Raw genomic sequence first — 24,295 nt, 5'->3', positions numbered from 1 at the left:
CTCATTCCGGAGTCACACAAAAAATATAAAGAGAAATATTTTCAAGTTTAAAAAAATTTGATTCATGAAGTTATAACATTGCAAAATTGTTTGAAGCAATATTCGTTATTGGATTGCTGTATATGGAATATCAGCAGCATGGTCAAAGGTAAAATCGTCTCCGTTATCACGGTCGCGGCGAAAGATCATACCGCTTGATGAATAATCTTCTTCAAATATTCAGGAAAAATATGATAACAGGATTCTTGAACAAGCAATAGAAATCTAAGGTTTCGAAATTCTTGATGAAGAAAATTTAAAAGACTGGTTTCAAAGTGATGCATGCGAGCCTGGGTTCCAGTATTTGACAGATGAAGACATCGTTTTGTTGTTAAATCAAATAGTGATAATAGTAACTGATGCAGAAGATGTAGCAAATGAGGGAAATACAATTTCTCATTCTGCTGCTCTGTGGAAACTTTATTAGATTACATGGGAGGATTTGATTACGGTGACATTACTGCTGCTCGTAAAATATGTGTATCGATATATAGCGAAGACACATTACACATTTTTTTAAAAGGAAAATTACTAGTTTGATGTTAAACAGCATGCAAATGTCAGTAATTTTTATATTTTTTGTACTGATATTGATTTTTTCTTTAAAAAAGGGGAGTTTTCGGATTATCCGTGTTTTTCGATTGTCCGTGCGACCTGCACCGGTGATTAACCAGGATAATCGAGAGTGCACTGTATGTTATTTACATCAAAACTTACTTTTAAAAAGTCTCTATTTATGTTGATAATAGTAAAACAATAAAGTTTCACGGAACAGTATAGTCATAGTCTGAAAATAGGGTCAAATTGCAGTTGTAGATTATTATTAAGTTTGTTCATATTTACAGGAAAGCAGAAATATTTTAGTAATAAATGCTAGTAAAAAAAAAACTATTTATTTTGAGGAAAAAAAATGAAATCTCTTCAGTATTCATATAAGTTTGTCTAGAAGTAAAATAAAGTACTTGTCACGTCTGATATCTACCTAAACAAGACTTTTGATGTTTTATTGCAAAGACAAATATAAATGAAATGGATATAAATAACCTTTTAAATAAATAATATAGGGTCCCCCTAGAAAAATGGCTATAGTTTTCAGAAATCAAAATAAAAGTACTAAGAATAGAGATATGAGAAATTGGAGCCATTACATTATTTATGCATATTTTATATTCTCATACGTGTACTCAACATAATTTGAGCAAAGTTTAATGGAATATTGAAAAAAAAATACGAAAATTTGTTAAAATTAAACAAAAAGTGTCTACTTCAGCTAAATGTCGAAGTGAAATGGCCATCTAAGAAAAAAAAATTTAAATATTGAAAATAACACATTCCATACACGAATGAATGCATGTATGAATGGGTCCGCGCTCTTTAAACGGGTATGTCGTATGGCTGTGGCAGATGTCGAATTCTTAGCCATAGATGACGCCACTGGAAAACAAAAACAATCGCACCCCCTCTGCCTTAATGTCCGACGGCAACAACAATGTACAGATTTAATCAATCACTTTTGAAAAAAATGTTACTACATTATTAGTAAGAGTTTTAAAGTTCGTATATGTTTCATGGAGCCATTACAGGCACCTTACACATCTCCATCCAGTCATCGTTTTCAGTTGTGGTATTGTATTTTACTCCACAGCTAACACACTGATACTCACGAAAGTGTGTATATAGGATTGAATATTATGTAGGGTTCTATCGAGTTGGCTATTGTGTTCTATTAAATAATATATGTTAGGTATGCAGAATCAGGTATGCAAGTATGGTATGCAGGGTTCGTACTGTCATCCAAAAATAGAGAAAGAAATGGTTTCAATTTTGGAATAAAAAGCTATGAATTTCTTTTTACTAGCTTTCATCTTAAAATTACGAAACGAAACCAAACGAACCTAAGGATTTCGTTACTAGATTTATTTCCTTAAAGATATTAGGAGTTGTGGTGAAGATGACACCTATTTCTGAAAATGTTTTAAGGACCCTACGACACTTGATGAATTAGTACGCACTAATGAAAAATAGCCATCTTTCTCGATTTTATATAGCCATCTCTCTTAAAGTTGATGATAAGAGGTTCTGTTGCTGAATTACTATTAAAATGTTGATAAGTCTTAGTTTTTCAACTTCAAAGTGGATATATATGATAAAAACAGAATAGATAAATTAACATTTGATTTTAAGTATATTTTTGCAGCCATTTATTTTATTGTTATTCCTTATTTTAATTCCTTATTTTTATCCTTATTCTTTATTTTTGTTCCTTATTTTTATTCTTATTCTTTATTATATCTTTAATTGCTGGTAAAGAAAATACACAGTGGTTGAACTAGTGTAAAAGAAAAAGAAGAAGACACGGATTAAATTTTAAGCAATTTATGAGAAATACAGTATAAAATCTGAACTGGAGCATGAAAAGTATATATATATATATATATATATATATATATATATATATATATATATATATATATATATATATATATATATATATATATATATATATATATATATATATATATATATATATATATATATATATATATATATATATATATATATATATATATATATATATATATCAACAAATTAATGGTATTCCCATGGGAAATAATTTCAGTACTAACATCTGCAATATTTTTCTTTTTCTACAAGAATATAGATTTGTAAAATCACATGTTAATCTTCCAATTGATTCTCTCTTTCTCAGATTCATTGATGATCTATTAGTTATTAATTTTAATGATTTCGATATTCTAGCAAAACATATTTATCCAAATGAATTAATTCTTAATAAAACAAATAATAGTAATTCTTCAGCAAATTTTTTAGATTTGACTCTTAATATTAATGCAGATAAAAATATTACATTTAAACTTTTTGACAAAAGAAATGATTGAGGGAAGAAATCTACTCCACAAAGCCTACAACAAGTGGAGCATTGTCAACTAACAATGTTATTTTATATATATATATATATATATATATATATATATATATATATTATATATATATATATATATATATATATATATATATATATATATATATATATATATATATATATATATATATATATATATATATATATATATATATATATATATATATATATATATATATATATATATATATATATTTAATAAAGAAATAAAAAAATAGTAACAAAAAAATAATGAAATTTTATATAAAATCATTGAATTAATCGTATATTTTTGTGTATATATTTACTAAGCATTTTTTTTGTTAATTTATATAATTTTCCCATGTGCAAATCCATTTCGGGTAAATCCATTGCCAAAATTATTTACTAGATGATTTCTTTGATAATTTGTATAATTTTTCTATGAGCAAATCCATGTCGCGCAAATCCGTGGCTAAAATTATTTACTAAAAAATTCCTTTACTAAATAATTTCCTTTGTTAATCTATACAATTTTTCCATGTGCAAATCCATTTCAGGCAAATCCGCGGGTAAAATTGTTTGCTAAAAATTTCTTTATTAATTTATACAATTTTTTCATGTGCAAATCCATTTCGGGCAAATCCGTAGCTAAAATTATCTACTAAATTTTTTATTTGTTAATTTTTCCATGTGCAAATCCATTTCGGGCAAATCCGTGTTAAAATTATTTATTAAAATTTTTTTCTTTGATAATTTATATAATTTTTCCATGTGCTAATCCATTTCGTGCAAATCCGTTGCTAAAATTATTTGCAAAACAGGCAATTTATGTTTCTCTTTTCTATTTTATATTTTTTCTTAAATAAACATCTATTTTCTAAAACTATTTATGGTCAATTTTTAAAATTATCCAGTATAATATTACCTTGCGCACATCCATTTCGGGCCCATCCTTGGTAACTAGCAAATCAATGCACAGAATAACAAATCACTTCAGCAGTGCAATAAGAACGGCACTTTAAAACCCTCTATTTACACTCAATTTGCGCTTTTGTTTTCATAATTTGTAATCTGGCAATCGTTCTGCGAAAACATTTTTAAATCATTCTTGAAAAATTTCCCGTCCATGTAAGTAGATCTGATTTCGCTACTCACTTTATAGTCCATTTTTAATACTGTTTTTTCTTTTTATTTTATTTTCTTTTCTGTTTTTACATGTTATTTTTACTTTTTGTGTTCTATTTTATTTGTTGTAATTTTTGTAAAAAAAAACTTTTGAGTGCTCCTCACACTATTGTATTAATATATTTTGCTTTGGCTTTATTAATACAATATCAGAAAGCACTCTGTTTTGCGGATATAATCGTGTGGGCTGATGAAAAGATTATATCTTTTTTTCCAGTGTTTTTGAATAAAATTTCATCCTTTTTTTTTTCTTTTTTTTAAACTGTTGTTTGTTATTTTTTTACTTATTATTTCCCCCCCCTTTTTTTCGTATGTCTATAATTTTTCTTTGTTTTATCTTCATTTTGAACTTATCTAATGAGTTCTGTTTACTTGCAGCTTATATATATATACATATATATATATATATACATATATATATACAAGATAGATAGATAGATAGATAGATAGATATTTACGAATTCTGCACCCGTTTCTGTGAATAAAAAGTAAGAAATTGAATACAAGGTATTTTTAAAGACATTCATTCAAAGTTATTCATTCATAGAAAGTATAGATATCCTCAAAATAAAGCTTTCATTATGTATTTTTGTGATTTTTCTTTTTTTTTTTACTTTCCCTTAAAGTTTTAAAGATTTTACCCTGTTTCTCTTTATATAGTTCGACATTCCCTTAAAAAAAAAGTATTTTTACGCCTCGAATGCAAAGTATAAGTGGTCATTAATTTTTAAGTGTGCCTTTGTAAATTTAAAAGTTTAACCAGGTAGCACTTTATGTAATTTAATATGTTTTTGCCATTTTTGTAGCATACAAAGAATAGGGCACCATTTTAAAGAATGGAGACTTTGGTTTTACTCTATATAACTTTATAATACTTTACTTTTAAATAACTTTACTTTGAATGATATGTGGTGCTTGCTTGTATTGCTCGTAACTCCTAGATCAGGGGTTTCCAATTTACATGAGGAAGGGGGTCTCAATTAAAAACACCAGGGGCGGCAACTTTGTAAAAATTTTATATAGGACTCTTTTATGTTTGAAGGAACATTAATTATTACTGTCAGATTTTTATCAAGTTGTACAAAGCAAAAGTATTGAATTACAAATTAAATTAAGAAGTAGATTTTTATCAGAAAATTTTTTTTTACTCCATTGGTATGTTAAATCTCCCAGAAACGAAGAAATTAGGGTTTTTTTAGCGAAAGAGAAGTATTTTAAACCCAAACAGATTTTTTACGAAAAATATCAGCAAAAAAATGACAACTAATATAATTTAGTTCGCGGACCAGATGTGGCCCGCGGGCCGCGAGCTGGTAATCACTGTCCTTGATCAATCAATAAGAACTTTATCAAAAGAAAATACATTCTCTGATTGTGAGATTACCCGATTCAATCATGGTAATTCAAGTAAGAGAAATGTGTCAGTTACCACCTTTCTTATAAAATCACAGATACTTATCGAAAATTGATTAATTCAACATTTTAACTAATTAGAAATATTTCAAAAATTTTTTGTTCAAAATATGTTTTTAATAATAAAACTCTGTGCCATATGAATCTGCAAGACTTCTTTATTGCAATTTTTTTGGATTTTCTTTTATTTATTAAGCTAGTCTTTTTTTCTATACATTTTCTTTAAAAAAAAAAGACAATGCTTGAAGAAGAGAAAATAAAGAAGATGCTTCAAACATTTTTTTAATGCACATTTATTGCTTTTCTATACACGTGAAATCAATGTTCTTGTAACAAAGCTGGATCATCATATATGAAGAATCATATGCTCTCAGAAAAACCATGCTCAATTCGGATGAATAGAAATAGATATGTCCTTTCAATATCTGTGGGAAGAAATTGTTAGTAAATATTTATTGTTAGAAAAATGCTTATTTTTAGCGAAACATTCTCTTTTATCATTATTATTATTATTATATTTATTTTTTAAAGAGGAAAATTAAAAATATTATTAACTATCTAGAACAGTCTTTCTTCAACCTCTTTGCTACTAATAGAAACAAATGGCCTATTTTATTCAATTTCAGGATCAACAGATTTTCAGGAAAGGTTTGTGTATCCTTCAAACATTTACCTTTGTTTTTTCTCTCTGACCTCTTTGCCAAATCGATATCTTTGGTGTTTTCCTTCATTTACCTTGGAGTACACTTTTACAAAAATAAGGTGTTTTTGATGTTGTTTCCAGGTTGACAGATGTAAAAAATATGCTTGAGATACAAAATTAGATTACATTTGGCATCCAAAAAAAAAATCTCACCAGTAAAACTTAACTTCAACTTCATTTACACCTCATGAAATCAACCTCACATGCAGTTCAACAACACTTTTAGTTGAAACCTCCAATGTGCTTCTCTGCTTAAAGTGTAAAAAAAAATTCCTCAAAAACAACCTAAGCCGGTTTTTTAAAGTCGATTTAAATCAACCTCAAAATAACCTTAAGTGAAAATATAAAACTTTCATACACCTTGAGGCTTTGGAGGAGGATTTTTAAGTTGGTTTTTGTAGTCAACAGCAAAAAAATCTCAAATCAATGTTAATCTTTCAAAGCAAACTGAAATAAACCTCAAAAACATCTTTCCTTTTTGTAAGGGTAATGCAAGGCCTGCCTCACCTTAAATATTTCAGGGTTTTCTCAGTACATGACCAATCTTTCTCCATATTCTCATTTTTAATTTCGTAAGTAACTAAATTTTGTTTGTTATTTTAAGTTGAAAATTGCATTTGTTTTTTATTTAATTTTTCTTCATCTGACCTAGAGCCCCTAATCTGACCCATCTTTTACTGACAACGCAACCTAAACATAAAAGAAAATATCAACTTCTTCAACTTTTGCGTTCCCTAAAAGTGTGTCTCTACTAAGTTTAAAAGTTACTTTCATATTATAATTTTCTTTGTATTTATATTTAAATCCATAATCTTAGCCTTAGGCGATAAGGTTTTTTCCCCCCTGCTTCACCATAAAGATGCACTGGCAGTCTAAGAAGACATAAGAAAATGGTCTTAACCACTGAAATTACTATATTATTCTTGTCCACTCCTATGAAAAAATTTATATGAATTCTATTATTTTTAGCTTTTTGGGTCCGTTCTCCCTATCGGACAATCAAACAAGTTTTGAAAATTTTATTTTACTTTCCTCAATAGTAATTCGGTATATTTTTATTATGTTCTTACCTCATATAAATATCAATTTGTTAACCCTTATGTATATGTTTTTGACTTAATTTTTTAAGGAATTCTAAAATAAATATATTATTAGGGTAGTGATTAAGGAATTCCCTTAGAACAGATTCTTTAAAAACAGAAAGTTAATTAGCAATTCTTACATTTAGCCCCACCTCTCATCGTTCTCCACATGATGATCCTCTTCTCTGGAAGGACGTGCAAATGCTAAAATAATAATAATAACAGATATTTAAACGGACAAAAAATTAATGCTTCAAAAGTATTGAAATGAGAGCATAATTTGCTAAAACTAAAATTTATTTTATCATGCCTATGTTAATTTACAAGCACATGAATTTCACTTAAATTTTAGATATTATTTAACGCAAATTGCGGTTCAAATCAGAAATTAATAACTTAGTTATAAGGACCCGCTGTGGCTTAGAACGTTTGCGATGACCCAGGTTCGAATCCCATTTGTGGCTGTTTGATAGTAATTCTGCGGCCATCACGCATGGACCACAATGTTGGCATAAAATATCCTCAGTAGTTAAGGAATCATGTGTTAGAAATTCCCTTGTCGTCGGGTTAACTGTGGGAGATTATCGGGGCTTTCCTTTCCTTGTACCGCAAATGCGAGTTAGTACCATCGAAAATTCCTTCTCAAAGTCAAATTACTTGATACAGGAGTTCTCTTGTCTTCTGGATTGGGTTTAGTATTACAAGGCTACGGAATTAAGCATTGTTAGCCGTAAACTCAAACAACGACAGTTATAAAATGAACGAAATTTCAAAGTAACAGATTTTTAATATCTGTGTAACACAGGTTAGAGCGGATTAGTTCCATCAAAAAATCTTCCACGAAGCCAAGTTAGTCGTAATGCGTGATCTAGAAGCTTCAATGTCGTCTGGGATGGCTTCAATACGAACTTTAATCGAAATAGGTCGAATAGTTCTTAAGAAATTGAATTTTGAAAAAGTTATATTTTAATCGTCTGCACTATAATACCTAGATTACAGCTGTAACTGAAATCGTTAAAAAGTGAGAGAGTTGTTTCAGACCCTATCAAAAGCCCTGTACATATAAGAGCGAAATTGGTGTAAACAATATCTGATGTCCTCTAAAATAGACGTCATGAATTGAAATTTGTAAAGATGATGACATAAAATTCAATCATATCGAAAGTAAAAAGTTGAGAAATACATTAAAATTACATAATTTTTTTTTTAAAAAAAAAGCGATAGAACTCTGGAAGAAAACTTTAAAAACATACAGCTAGTTGTAAATAAAAAATAAAATTGGAAAAATTACAAACCGTCTGAAAATACAGAAAGGCACCTAAAGCCATATTTTAAGACCATACTTTCTAGGTAGCATTAGGCAGCTTTTCATGATTTTAAAGTCATAAGCCACTACGAAAAGCGAAGCTCTTCTAGCTGCAGCAGAAAGCAGTGAAAGCCTTCAGCAACGACCTGATATCGGCCAGGGAGACAAGGTGGTTAGGACACCATAATTTTGAGACTAACAGCATGATAGTTGGAATGTTGTCAATAATGTGCATAGACCGTCGATAATTCCCAGACAAACTGATACCAATAAATCAGAAGCTGCATGATCGTCAAGCCGTCATCGGGGACAGACCCCAGTTTTTAACTATGACAATTCTGCCCCTCTGATACATCGTTACTCTACCAACTGTAGTATCTATTCATTTATTATTACTGAACATAATTTACGGAAACAAATACAGTCGGACTTCTATTTAACGAACTTCCATTTTGCAAATTTCTCTATTTGTGAATTTTTCCGAAGAACCAAGAACATTTTGAAAGCAGATAGCGATGTGAATTTTCTATTTAACGAAATTTTCTTTGATATTCACTCTTTCTGTTTCCCAAAATATTTCAGAACATTTCAAACCTGTTAACGAATTTGATGGGGGAAATGACCTTGAATTGATTTTCAAAACCACTTTTAGAGAAAACAGTAAAATCACTTTCCCTTTTTGTTTGCATTTCAAACAAAAAAAACTAAGACAAAACTAACGAATTTTATCAGAAACATTCAAACTTAAGAACTCAAATGGTAATGTATGTTTAAAATTACTTTGTAGTCATAATTTTATGCAGCAAATAAATGCAGCCATAATTTCATACATAAATTTAGCCTTTTTCCGTTGAAAATGTATGTAGTAAGATAGTGTAATACTGGATAATATTTCGCTCTAATCTTGTTTTCCATGCAGATTTCTATAATGGCTAAGATTTATAAAATAAATAGTAGATACTAGTTTACAAGATAAAGGCGTATCAATTGGTATTTTAACTGGGTCTAGTGTTTATGCATTTAAAACCTGTTTTGTGTTGTGGAGGTATTTCAAAAAGTGATTTTATATTTTACTAATTTTCCATATATCGAACTTATTATCGGTATTTAGCAGTTTCGTTAAATAGAGGTCCAACTGTACTTGATCTTGTTTAATGTGGATTAGAGAAGTTCAAATCTAAAATTATTTTTTCTTCTAAAATGACAGTTTTTATCTGAAAAATGACATTATTAGTTTATTTTTGCCAAAATGCACAACTTCATAAACGCTGTCTATAACACAAAGGTCGCTTAAATGTTGCGAGAAATTTCTAGGGGAGTAAGGACGCACCACAAAGTTTAAAACTGCATAGGAAAACATGCATGGAAATGTCGTCGCATGCAGCAAAAGGCACTTTCCTATTATTACCTGTTCAGAAGCACACAAAGAAATAGTTCAAAATAGAGAAGCGGCCCAAGCAGCATACGACGACTTTTCCCAGCCTGGGTTCCTATTCAATTTTAATCCTGGTGATGTACATTCTCCTCCATAGTAGTTGGTCGCAACAATTATGTGACCCTCTGATATATATAAACATTTCGTCTAAATTTACACAGTTAATTTACACATTAAAATTTCGACAATTAGACAAAAAATGTTTCTTTAAAAAAAACTGTAACTTGGGAGGAAAAAATGCTTGCAGATTCGAAATCAGAGATACAAAATTAACTAAGCTCTGTTGAAACAATCTCATGCAACAGTAAAAAAAGTATTATCTTCTTACTTGTTTTTGTTAAGCTTTTTTAAAAAAATTCGCATTCTGCATTTTTATTGCTTGATTATAAAGCTCTTATATTAAACGTTGCCATATCATAAACAACAGAAAATTACGTCACAACTCAAAAGCATCATTTAACGGCACTCCAACAATAAAGTTCACTTACATTACACTTAGTGTCTTCACTAAGAAGAAATTGATGAATTTAATATTCGCTTCAACAGATTAAAACTCAATTTTAAACATTTTAGAATTTTTATATTAATTTTGCTAAAATGTGATGTGAAATTACTTCTAACTTCACTTAAAAATTTTTTAAATAAGCATTTTCGGTCTACTTTTCCTCTTAATTTAGATTCTTGCAAAAACAATGTTCAGTGTAAATGGCTGCTTTACTTTATAAGCTTTAAAGCTTTGAAAAACGATTATAGAGTTAACGTAATTAGAGATAACTCTAAGAAAAGTAAAAAAATAAAAAATCCACAAGTTTAAGGGTGTTAATCTCAAAGAAAAGATATAATGTTGAACAATATATATTATCTTCCCGTTTATCTTACGATATAAACAGAGCTTACGAACGGTGCAATCGTTTTAAAAAAATTGTAGATCTCTTTTGAAAATCTCTAATTTGGAGAGATTATGCACCAAGATGAAGATACTTAAAATTAATAAATTTTGAATAACTTTTAGAATAACAGGTGTTATGCTAAACACTACAAAAGTTTAATAATTCTCAATTTTTGAAATTTTAAATTGACCAGACAATGCAACGTTGGAGGTACGTTTAAAATAAGCAGAAATTTGTTTAATAGTCATAAAAAAACAATAAAAATTCACAAGCTATAAAAACAAAATATTATTTGCTAAAAAACATCATTTCATATGACGGCTGAACCTTCAAAAAATAAAAAAATAAAAATTTAATACTTCTTTTCCCTTAATAGTAATTTTTAATACTAGTTGAGTTCGTCGTCTTTTCGCTGATGCTTTTCAAACCCCTAAGATTGCTATGCAATTTTATATAGTTTGCTTTACAAACCATGCTGACTTCGCTCTTTATTAAGTTAAACCCATTTGAAATGTGCTCTAGATTAAAATCTTAAATCAATTATTAAATATTTTAAACTATTTCTTCCTTTAAAAAAATAATAATTTTAGTCAATGATGAGTTATTGAAATAAGGCACATTTCAAATTGAAAAAAGTAAAGTGAATACAGAAGAAAAACAATAATTGGGCTTTTAAGAAACAATTACTAAAGATTCACATCTTTGTTAAAAACGCAATTATAGTTAAAAATAATGCAGAGCACTTTGTTGCTATGAAGTATTTGCATTTAACTTTTCAATTCTTCCCAACTTATAGTTCAGTTTATTTCAACTTTTCATTATTGAGATGAGAAAAAAATTTTCATTCAGAAGTTTCCTCATGCTTTAATGCTTATGACAGCTCACACGCTTGATATTTTAATTCTTTGCTTCTAATGCGAAAAAATGATATCTTTCTTCGTCGCTAAATAAGAGAAATATATATTATATTGATTTCATTAGAAAAGCTAAAACAGAATTATTTAATTACAAAATTATAATAATTTTTTTAATGTTTTTTTTTCAAAACTCTGTCATAACTCAGCACTTTAAGATTATTTTTTTAAAAAACAATAAAACAATTCAACATAATAGTTCATTTTCTGAAATCGAACTCAAATAAGAAATCTTTTTTTTTTTCAAATTATTGCGTTTAAATTTGCATTCTTTATAATTTATAACACCTCAATTAAAGCAAAATAGACAAAACTATTTATATATAAAATTTTTCTGACAAAAAAAATTATAAAAAAAATAGGTATGTTTGCGAATGACATTTCGATTGCCTTCATCTTAGGATAAATTAACATTTTGAGTTTTTACACTTTCAAAATCCATTTATGATTATAAAATCTATGTTTTTTTATAAATTCAAGTTTTCGTTTATATTGGAGTAACATAGTTAGTGTGCAGTAAGCTATTTTATTACGAATTGAAATTACACGAGAGAAGGAGCAATTATGATAAATATAAATTTTAAATCTTTCTAAAAATTAAGCTTCTTAATTAAGTAGTATAAAATTAAGCATTAAGCTATTTTATTATTGTTCAAAATTACACAAGACAATGAGCAACGATGTTAAATTTAACTTCGAAATATTTCTAAATATTAAGTTATTTAATATAATAGCTTAAAATTAAGCACTAAGCTATTTTATTACTAATTAAAACTACACAAAAGAATGAGCAATTATGATAAATTTATATTCGAAATCTTTCTAAATATTAAGTTATTTAATAAGATAGCTAAAAATTAGGCAATAAGTTATTTAATTAATAAATAATATTACACAAGAGAATGAGCAATTATGTTAAATTTATATTTGAAATCTTTCTAAATATTAAGTTATTTAATAAGATAGCTAAAAATTAAACAATAAGCTATTTAATTAATAAATAATATTACACAAGATAATGAGCAATTATGTTAAATTTAAATTCGAAATCTTTCTAAAAATTAAGTTACTTAATAAGATAGCTTAAAACTAAGCATTAAGCTATTTTATTACTTAATAAAATTAAACCAGAGAATAGGAAATTATATTAAATTTAAATTCAAAATCTTTCTGAAAATTAATCTACTTACCCATTGAAATTAAAAGAAAAAGTGCAAGCACTGCGTGCGTTACATAAGATAAAATGTCAGATATCATTTAGAATAAATTGGTTATAAGCTCTTTTCAAAATTTGAAAAAGTATTCGAGCTTCTAATTAGAATTTCAGACGGTGATCTCTTTTATATGTCTACATTTACATCAAAATGAAATACCTTTACATATGTACAATTCTCTCTATAAATCATTATACCATGTATTTTATTTTCATGACGTTTATAAGACTGATTACAAAACTATTTTGTTTACTTTTCTAGAATTTTGACTTCATCAAAGTTGAAATATTGACTTATCACACCAATAAATCTCTAAGTCATGTGCTATAAATGTAAATTGGAGTAGTACATGCGTGTTCATTAAATTTGTGAAAGATACATTTTTACTTTGCAAAATACATCGAAAATTTATCCCCGGAAGGAAATGACATTTTTAAAGTCTTATAAGCGTATTATAGTCACATAATCACATAAATTTATATCACGTTGAATTTTAATCTTACAATGTGATATATGTACGAAATGTTTCGTTACTTAAGTATTTTATTATTATTTCATATTTAATGATTATATTCAATTTGTTCAAAACGTATACAGACAGAAATAAAAAAATAAAAAAAGTAAGAAACTGAATGATATTTGAACAAATTAGGGGATAAAAGGGTAGTTTTTTAGCAATTTCCATTTATGACTACCCAACATATTTTCTAATTCTTACTAATCAATATTAACTATTATCTGAGACTCGTCAAAAATAATTTTACATTTTCTTAAGTTTTTTTTCTTTATATAAAATGTTTATTTATAATATAAAATTTTCTTTGGAGAATATCCACGTAACTAAAAAAAATCATAATACTCTAAATTAACACATCGGCTGATAAGTTTCCGGTCTGACATACAGATGGGGCCCTAAATGCAGAATTAGTATTTTGTTTAGCAAGTCCTAACCTTCAAATAAAAGGTGTCAAAATTTTATAACGATCTGTAGATTGATTTTGAATTTACAGTGATTTATATCGAACACCAATTTATATTATTGAAGCAATGGATAAAAAAGAATTTCGTGTTCTTATTAAACATTGTTATTTAATGGGAAAAAGCACGGTAGAAACTAAAGCTTGGCTCGATAAGTGTTATCCGGGTTCTTCAGCAGGAAAAATCGACCATTATTGACTGGTCTGCTGATTTTAAATGTGGTAGTACAAATGTTGAAGATGCGCCATGCTCTGGACGCCCTAAAGATGATGTTAATCCGGGAAACATAATAAAAGTCCACAAAATTGTTATGGAAAACCGCAAAGTGAAGTTGCATGACATAGCTGATACTCTAAATATATCAAAAGAGCGTGTAGGCTTTATTTTGCGCGAACATTTGTTTACGAGAAAGCTGTTTTCGAAGTGGGTGCCGCGTATGCTTAACAGTTGACCAAAAACAACAACGAATTGATGATTCCGAGAGCTGTTTGACGTTGTGTCAGACACCCCCTATTCACCCGCACCCACCCTATTCACCAGATTTGGCTCCTAGTGACTTCTACTTGTTTGCAGACTTGAGAAAAATGTTCGCGGATAAGAGATTCAGCACGAATGAGGAAGTGATTGTCGAAACAAAGGCCCATTTTGAGGCCAAAGATAAAAATCACTGTAACTTTAAAACCAATCTACAGATCATTATAAAATTTTGACACCTTTTATTTGAAGGTTAGGACTTGCTAAACAAAATACTAATTCTGCATTTAGAGCGCCATCTCTATGTCAGACTGGAAACTTATCAGCCGATGTGTTATAAAATATATCCTAATTAAAGTTATATATAAACTCACCGTAATCATTTATTATCTTTTATAAATCAATCAATTTAAGATAGTATATTTTTCTTTTAATCTAAATTACTTATCAGCATTAGTTGCTTGTCACAAAACTTTCCTTCGTGAACTACACATAAATATCGACTATTAAGGAAAAAATCAAAGATGATTGAGAAACTATCATGGAGTTTGGTAAGCTGAGTCAAGTTTGTCTATTAAAAAAAATAAACAATGGGCATAGTTTAATTTAAAGTAATTAAAAAATTTAAATACATTTAACTGCACTATTACTTAAAAATATCGAATGTATATTTATATTAAAAATATTTTTAAAATTTGTTTAAAACTTTTTAGGAAATACTCCCCTAGAAATTGGTTTTCTGATCTAGATCTATACTGGCTCTACATTATTAGAAAATTTTGAAATCTGTTGAACAATAATACTATGCAAGTTTACGGACACTTTAATATAGTGCTATGAAAAAAACATAGCACCGTACTTCTTTCTTGATACTATAGTGCATCGTGAACAGATACGTGGTTTCATTTGACTCTTTATTGAAGTTGCAGCAAATTTGAAATGCATTATGGTTTGTGATACACAATTATTCAAGTTCAACAATGAACCAATTTTTTGAGAGTTCAAGACACAAAGAAACTCTAGCGATATTTCCATCTATTCTTTTTAGGCTTAGTCTATAACACCCTTTTATTTAGTTTCCTATGCTGAGTTGCACTTTATAGACGCTACTGGTTCTCGTGTCACTTGACTCTAGATCAAACTTTATAAAAACGCAGAATGACCTTTGAGAGCAATTTGTTGAGTCCGCGAAAAAAAAAAAGAAAAAACGGAACGTCTTGAACGACTTTCGATCTAATGATCTGATTTTCACACACGAGGAATCAAACTTAATGGTTTAGTGGAGAGACCTGTGATGGTAATTAATTAAAACAGATAATATCTTAAGTACATGAATATTTAAATAGTTCAGGTAAGTTTAAGTATAAGTTTATATAAATTTAAGCATATAGTATAGTAGGCATATAAGTATTAAGTATTTAAGTAGCGAAATCAAGGGAAAAGCATATTTTCTCTGAATAATTATACTCTTTTTGGCGGATTTGGATTGCTTTCTTTTGGATTTGAACGGATTTAGGAGGGGGGGGGGAGCCGCAATCTCGAAAATATGGTCCCAATTATATGGCAATTAGGAGAGCGGTCGAAATCTTGGATACCATGAAGTTAATTTTACTTTTTGCGTATTTCCCAATGTCTCGAGAATTTTTTTAAGCAAATCGAAAATGGAAATAGCACAATTATAAAATCTACTTTTCGGAAAATAATTACATGCAAAATATAACTTTTGGTAAGTACTGAATAATAGTTGGAAAAACTTTTTTAACTGTGTGGTATACAAGTTCACTCATCATTTTAACGAATGTAATTTTATTCGTTATAAAATTTGAATAGAATTTCATGGAATAAAATTCGTAGATTTAATGAAATAAAAATCGTTATTAGAATGTAATTTTATGAAATAAAATTCGAATTTTAGATATACGACGGTTTTTTAAAAATTCTTGAGATTTGGTGAATAGCACAAAAAGTAAGATTTACATTAAAAGCTTTAAACTCTGGACAGCTGTGCTGACCAGACTACTGCGACAATATTTCTCATACTGTGGCTCCCCGGGTATTTTGAGGTAAAAGAATCGAAATCCATAAGAAAAAGTTATGTTTATTTAAAGAAAATTCCTCTTTGTGTCTGCTTTTGTCACTTAAAACAAAGCTTGCACTGATTAATTAGCACATTTGAGGTCACTTCTGTGAACCATAACCATTAAATTTGAGTCATAGCTGGTTTAATCCGATTATGATCAAAAATTGCTCAGTCGTTCCTTTATATATATATATATATATATATATATATATATATATATATATATATATATATATATATATATATATATATATATATATATATATATATATATATATATATATATATATATATATATATATATATATATATATATATATATATATATATATATATATATATATATATATATATATATATATATATATATATATATATATATATATATATATATATATATATATATATATATATATATATATATATATAATTGCGAATACATATCAATCGACTTACTTATGTGGTTAATTTCCAGTTTTGACACTATCTGGAAAGTGAAACAAATAGTTCTTTCCACACAGGCTTTTTTTTAATACTAGTTTTGTTCTCCTTTACGTTTGTGTCAGATTATTTTATTTTTGTTGTTACAATTAGTTTTGTATTTCATTTTATGACTATCATTAAACAGTCGACCCAATTTTCGGGTTTACGACTGCTAATATTCACCTCCGTAACCTTGTAAATTTGAACTCAATCCAGAAGACAAATAACTAATGGATCAAGTATTGGGAAAAATTTGTCTTCATAAAGGACTTTTCAATGGAACTAACCAGCATTTAATTAACATTGGGATGAAAACCACGAAAACCTCCCACTGTTAGCCTGACGATAAGGACATCCACTATCCGTCTACCACTAAGGGTAATTTTATGTCAGCACTGAGGTTGGTGCAAGCCGTATCCACTGTCATCGGTAAGATACGAACCCGGTTCATCTCACTGGAAGGCGAACGCTCTATCCCTTGAGCCACCACAGCTCTTGTTATAATTAGTATGTGTAACGGATGCTAATGTCTCTGTTTTAATCCTTTGACCTTTAAGCAATATCATCGGTCAAAATTATCAAGAAAAAAAAGTAAAAAAATTATCAAGTAAAGTTATCAAAAATCATTGGTGTGGCCTATGGTCACAGATGCGTCCCGCGTAAGCCATCAGTGGCGATGGCTTACGGGCCATATGGGCGAAAATGCATGCCATTTGAAAACTTAGCCATTGGTAAATAAATAACATATATTAAAAATACAAATTGTTTTACTCGATTTTAGAGTAGATAAAATTGTAATAGTCTTTGAATTGTGTGCTATTTTATATCTTAATGCACTGCGACAAAATCAATATTGTTCGAAAAAGTATTCTGTTTTCAGCGATTGCTACAATTTAAAAAAATTCTGTCGAAATCAGTCGATTTGTTAACGATATAACTGTTTTTTGTCGCAAAGACAATTTTTTTTACCGAAGTTCTAAAAATTTATAATTATGGTTATTGAGCTGAAGAATTTTAATCACTTTCAAATCTGGGAACTTAAAAAAAAAATTACGTATTTAGAGACTAATTTTATAGGGGTGTATTGGATGAGAAAGAAGGAAATAATTGTGGAAATTTTAAATTATCGCTTTTATTTTCTTTTAATCCATTTCCATTTCATAATCCATTTAATCCATTTCATAACAAAAGCTCATAATCAATCATCCTTGTTTGATTTGACTTAGAATTGGTAGTGAAAGCAATCCAAAACTGACTCCTGTAAAAAGAATATTTTTATTACTCTATATTATTCAAATTTGATGTGTTTTTATCTCAAACTTCAGATATCTTTGAAATTGCTTCCCTAGCTTTAAAATAACTCCCGTGCTATAAAATTGAAATCTCAAGAATGCTAATAAAATTGATGTTGAAAATTTTAATGAATTAAAATCTTTTACATGTTTTTATACTAAAGTTAGCACATTTAGATTTTCTTACAAACAGGTGTCCCAAAAAGGACTGATGAATTTTGAAAATTAATAAAAAGAAAGAACGGAACTTGATAAAATTGAATGATTTGCGACGTAATACTAGGGAAACTAAGAAATTTCAGTCCATCAAATTTCACATTTAGTTAAACTTCTAGTCAATAAATGACGCCGTAGAACAGTGTTTGCCAAAGTGTGGTACTCGTACTCCCAGGGGTACGGGAGCAGTTTAGCGGAAGTACGCTTTCTTATACGAAATATCTTACAACAAACGAAAATTTCCCAAAATTTTATTAAAAAACGAAGCTAGCCATTAAATTTTACGATTACGTGTTTTTTTATTGGCTATTTTTTGCCGAACTGACAGTTAATAATTATCGGTGTCAACAGCCAGTTTTAATTTTTAACTTTTGTACAGTTTTTTATAGTAAAAAACACATTCATTTTTTTTATTAGTGGTACACAGCGTTACGAAAAATTTAGAAAGGTTACACAAAAGTAATAAGTTAGGGAAACACTGCCCATAGAATAGCAATAACTACAAAGGGTATGAATATGGTGCAAATAAATACCCCTCAAGTGCTGTACTAAATTTTTATCTCATTTTTCAGGTTATTTTTAAATGATTATTTTATCTCTGTAAACAAATTTCTATTGCTTAGATATGTAATTATTCCTATTCTGATGCACCACCTATTGGCAGAAAATTAAAATAAATATGCAGATTGATGGTATGAAATTTCTAGTTTACCAAGCATTCTGCCGCAAACCATACATTTTTATCACTTTTTTATTGATTTTTAAAATTCATCACTCATCTATGAAATACCTGGTATTTATGTTACCAAAAAAGTGTAAAAATCTGAGAATCCTACAAAATGCATAAGAAATGTTTATAGAAAGCCCAATGATTTCATTCTTTAAAAGTTGGATACTCGAAATTCTCAAAATTTTTTTCGTTTCGGTAGATACTGTTTTCCTGGGAATGACTCTTAATGATACTTAACGATATAGTTTTCCAAGTAAATATTTCGTTAAATGTAGGAAACTGCTATTTTCACTTGTTTCAGGAAACGAACCAATACAATAAGTTTGATAGTTCAAAGTTGATAAGTTCAAAGGCAATAAGTCTGATAGTACTACATATTAGTTAATTCAATTGATTAGAAAATATAAAATTAAATAATAGAACGCATGAATAATTAGTGCTCAGTTCGCAGGGAAGAATTTATGAAATAAACTAAAGAAATCTAACTTCCAAGTGTGCACACTGATCCCTGTACAATCCGGTCATCAGAAGAAAACATTTTTGGAATCAGCTAAAAAAATACTGGAGAACACCCTGAGAACTTATTTCAGCATCTATTTGAAGAGTTCACACTTCGTGTGTTTTTTTGACGAAATAATAGTCAAAAATTAAAATCTAGGGCATAAACTTTGTTGAATCGTCAAAAATGAGAGTTTTATTTTTAAGAATACGGGAAAAGTAAGAAATATCCGTAATTTTTTTCGCATACAAATTAAACTTTCAGTTCCTTTTCAAAAACACTTTCCATTCACTAAAACACTTCACATTATACATTGCATTCTTTTAAACATTAAGAGGACTAATTTTTCGTAAATTTTTAACAATGCTAACAAAATTTAAAAATATTCAATCCATGGATATTATTTCAACATTTATCTGCCTACCTAGGAGATTTTAAAAAAGGGAATTGTTTACATATAATTAACTGATATAAGCTAACAGAAAGAATTTAAATCAATTGATAATATGATATAACAGGACTAATTCATATTTCATATTTTCACAATGCTTTCAAATTTTATTTTTAATATTTTTGATGAATTAAATGAATATATTCTAGAGTTTGTAGCGGTGCTTGACATATTTTATCGTAATATAAAGCATTGTTCTTACTTTTGTTGCCCTGGCTTCCACCGCTTCCTGCACAAACTACGCAGGGCAATGCTGTAAAAGAAAATGGCATTATAGCAATACTTAAAAAAGAAATATATATTGCTTATCCCCTAGAAATAAACAAAATAGAGTAATAATTATTTATTAAGATTGTTTTGTAAAATTTTAAAATAGAACGCAGAGAGGTGCAACTTAAAAAATGTGTCATTTAATGAAAACTGTTAATTAATAGAAATAAACGTTCTTCCAAAGTAATTACAGTTTCTAAGACTGATCAATTTAGATAACAAATAAGTTTTAAAGATTTCTTAGTACGTATTCTACAATGTGTGCTAAAAAATATATCATTTTTGAAATCATCCGTTTTTTGCAATCTTTATCCAAGTACATAATTTTAAAATTTATTTTTGATAATTTTTCATTATATACTACCTTTCTAAATCATGTTTTCTAGAAGCATTTGAAAGTTGAAAAAAAAAGTAAAAGTATGCAAACTTTATAAATATAATAGATATTTTTTACAATCATTACGTTTTTATTAACTCCTTTTTTAAGTTTGCTACAGAAATTTATGCCTCATTCTGACTAGCTAGAGCTCCTAAATCTCTTCTGGTGCTCCGCACCTGAAGACAAAGAAAATTTTAAGCGTTTCCTGACCGTTGCATCCAAATTTCATCGCCTAATAAAATCCAAATTTTTCAATTCAATCCAAATTTTTGGCTCGCTCTAGCTCACCGGAAATCTCAAATTTAAACTAATAAAATTGCAAATAAGTAATGTTTCTAAAATGGAGAACAGAAAATCTCAAACTCCTTCTGATACCTCGATGGCTCAGGGGATAGAGCGTTCGCCTTCCAATGAGGAGAACCGAGTTCGAATACCAGCAGTGACTGGTCGATACGAATTTCGCATCCGGCTTACACCGACCGCAGTGCTGACGTGAAATATCCACAGTGGTAGACAGATCATGGGTTAGAATCCCTTCTCTATTGGACAACCCGTGGGGGGTCTTCGTAGTTTTCCTGTCCATGAAGTGCAAATACGGGATAGATCCATCAAAAAGTTCTCCACGAAGGCAAATTTCTTCCAATACTCGACCCAAGAGTTCTCTTGTCTTCTGGATAGGGTTCAAAATTGCGAGTTGAGCACTAGTAACCGTAAACCCAAAAAATTAGATCGGCTGTTCAACGGCGGTTATAAAAACATATAAAATATAAAGCTCCTTCTGGTGTAAGCAGACTATCATCTACGAAGCAAAACAGGAGAAAATTATGAAATAAAAAAATTCAAAAATATTGACTAAAAAGGAAAGTTTTATCGTTGACTAAAAAGGAGAAAATGTTTTCAGACTTAAAGCGCTAAACGAAAAATGCATCACTTTGCAATAATACTCTAATCCCACTAAAACTTCCTAGTTATTTTTATTTATTTATTTATTTATTTATTTATTTATTTTTTCAATTTTCAATATGCAAAAGATCTTCAAAATTAATGTTCCCAAAATGTGAACACGATATTTTTCATTTTGTATAATTAATGCTATTAAATCTGTTTACTTCTAAAACTCAAGTTCAAATCTGTGTTATATTTAACATTAGAATAGCTTTAATTTTTCTCAAAGGAGTTTCAATGTGTTTTCTTTTTATTGAATGATAACACCAAAAGAGATATTGGTTTAAATAATTTGTTTCAAACGTCACCGAAATCAAATGACAAAATTTTGGTCGCTTTATTAGAATGAACGGTTTTGTGCGATATTCTAATAAACATTAAAATAACATTGTTTCTATGAAATAGCAAACGGGACTTAATACATCGGTCTTTATAATGAAAGGATTGCTCTAATGGCAGATAATATTGCAGACCGTATTTACAAATAATGAAAGTTAATTTTTTTTTATTTTGTAAGCATCAGTATTATTAGTATGAAATCTGTTTACATCTAAATTTAAAGTACGTGTATTATCTGTGATACATTTTATAATAAATTTTCTTTGCAAGTATGTTTCTTCGAATTGTAAGCATCATTTAAAGAATTGATGTAAAATAAATTATAGCCACAAAAGTATTTTTATATAAATTATTATTTGTATAAAAAAATTATACTTTATCGTAAGATAAATAAATAAAAAAATAAGCAATAGATTAATTGCAATTTTAGATCCATTCCTTATTTTCAGTTTCAGACTTTTCTTTTGAATAAATTGAAATTCGTAAAAATCTCTAAAAGTAATACAATAATAATAATAATATGTAAATTGTGGAAAATACGGGAAAAACTGAGTTCCCCGAAATTTTTCACTGTTTTAACATTAAGCGATTAAAGCTTCAAGAACACATTAGAACATGCTATGTTCGATAGCACATAAATAGACAATTATTTTCACACAAAAAACTTACCAACACAAACGAGAACACAAAGAACCAACATAACGTAAACTAAGTGAGAAATAATGCTGGACATCTTTTCGGTTGACTTCGTTAAGCTGGATTCAACAGAATCTATAGATTGAATCTTTGAGAGCTTTTAAACAAACGTTCAAGCATTCGATTATATATACCTAAGAATATACACGATGGTGCACATTAAAAAGCTCGTGTGCTTTTAATGATCGTTAAGAAGGAGGATTACAAAAGTTTTTCCATTGTTTCTCAATAACGGTGGCTTCATAGAAATAATTATCATGAAAAGTTACCTAAGAAATATGTGTTAAATACTCTCAAGACGGTTTAATGGTTTTGTTTATCACATTTACATGAGAATATAACCGTAAAAATCACGTGGTGTAACGTCACAAAAATGATTAATGATTTTTAATTAATGTTCCCACAAATTTTATATAGTATAAGTATATCGTGATTGTTATTGACCGTGATTAATATCACCAGCATTATATCTACTAATTAACAATACACGTTCATCATCAAGTTAAAATGTTTTAATAAAGAAGAAGAATTTATGGAATTTTGAGGAAAATATCACAATATAATCTTTTTAATATCTTTGATGATTTTTTAAAATTAATTTTTATGAATTTTAAGCTTATTTACACTGAATGGACTGAGTCATGTTTCAATAATAACTCTAAATCTGTTCTACTGTATGGATCTGAAACATGGCATTGCCATAAAAATAACATGAAAAAAAAACTTCAAGTTATTAACAACAATTTGAGAAGAAACTTACGCATCAAGTGATTCTATAAAATTTGTTACACAGAAATCCTCAGAACAGCGAAACAGAAACCGATTGAAAAGGAAATTAAAATAAGTAAACATATTCGTCATGATCTACGTAAACTTGAAAAAATTAAAGTAATAGTAAAAATTTAAGATATAAATAATATATAGGTTTTGATTGGAACCCTCAGGGCAATAGAAGACCTAAAAATATTTGGAAAGGGGTGATTCTAAGTGAATTGAAATCAATAGGAAAGATATGGAGAGAGGTAAAATATCTGGCCGCCAATAGAGTGATATGATAGAACCCCTGTGCTCCATTTCGGGATGGACAAGAATGTGTATACATGTGCAATGATTTAATAAACTAATAAGAACATTTTTTGTTATTGTTTTAGACATTTATTAACGTTTCAGTACTTCTATAACTCGGTAAAAAAGTTTAATTAAGGAATAAATAGCACTTAGGTGAACATCGTGGTAAAAAAATAACTGGACAATTATTTTTTTGCAAAATAAAAACATTTATTTACAATAAACTTATATACATTTGTGCTGTAAACTAATTCTTCATGGAATTAAGAAAAAGATAAATAATAATATAATTGATGAAAAATTTTTATT

General features: G+C 28.3%; 1 long non-coding RNA gene across 2 annotated transcripts; it reads right to left on the bottom strand.

Moving 5' to 3' along the window:
• Nucleotides 1–5,827: 5,827 nt before the first annotated feature.
• Nucleotides 5,828–23,091, bottom strand: LOC107439496 (uncharacterized). 2 transcript variants are annotated; one of them, XR_015431360.1, is made up of 4 exons: nucleotides 22,892–23,047; nucleotides 20,492–20,542; nucleotides 7,468–7,531; nucleotides 5,828–5,967 (listed from the first exon to the last, which is right to left on the bottom strand). It is a non-coding gene; the product is annotated as an uncharacterized LOC107439496 (long non-coding RNA). The 2 variants fall into 2 exon arrangements; XR_001583546.4 differs by lacking the exons at nucleotides 5,828–5,967; nucleotides 7,468–7,531 and adding an exon at nucleotides 18,209–18,359 and having other exon boundaries at nucleotides 22,892–23,091.
• Between the last annotated feature and the right edge of the window lie 1,204 nt (nucleotides 23,092–24,295).

The sequence above is a fragment of the Parasteatoda tepidariorum genome, chromosome 2 (genome assembly GCF_982258835.1).
Source record: "Parasteatoda tepidariorum strain Cologne lab strain chromosome 2, Ptep-v5.0, whole genome shotgun sequence".
Classification (NCBI taxonomy): domain Eukaryota; kingdom Metazoa; phylum Arthropoda; class Arachnida; order Araneae; family Theridiidae; genus Parasteatoda; species Parasteatoda tepidariorum.
This window is presented reverse-complemented; position numbering and strand designations above follow the sequence as displayed.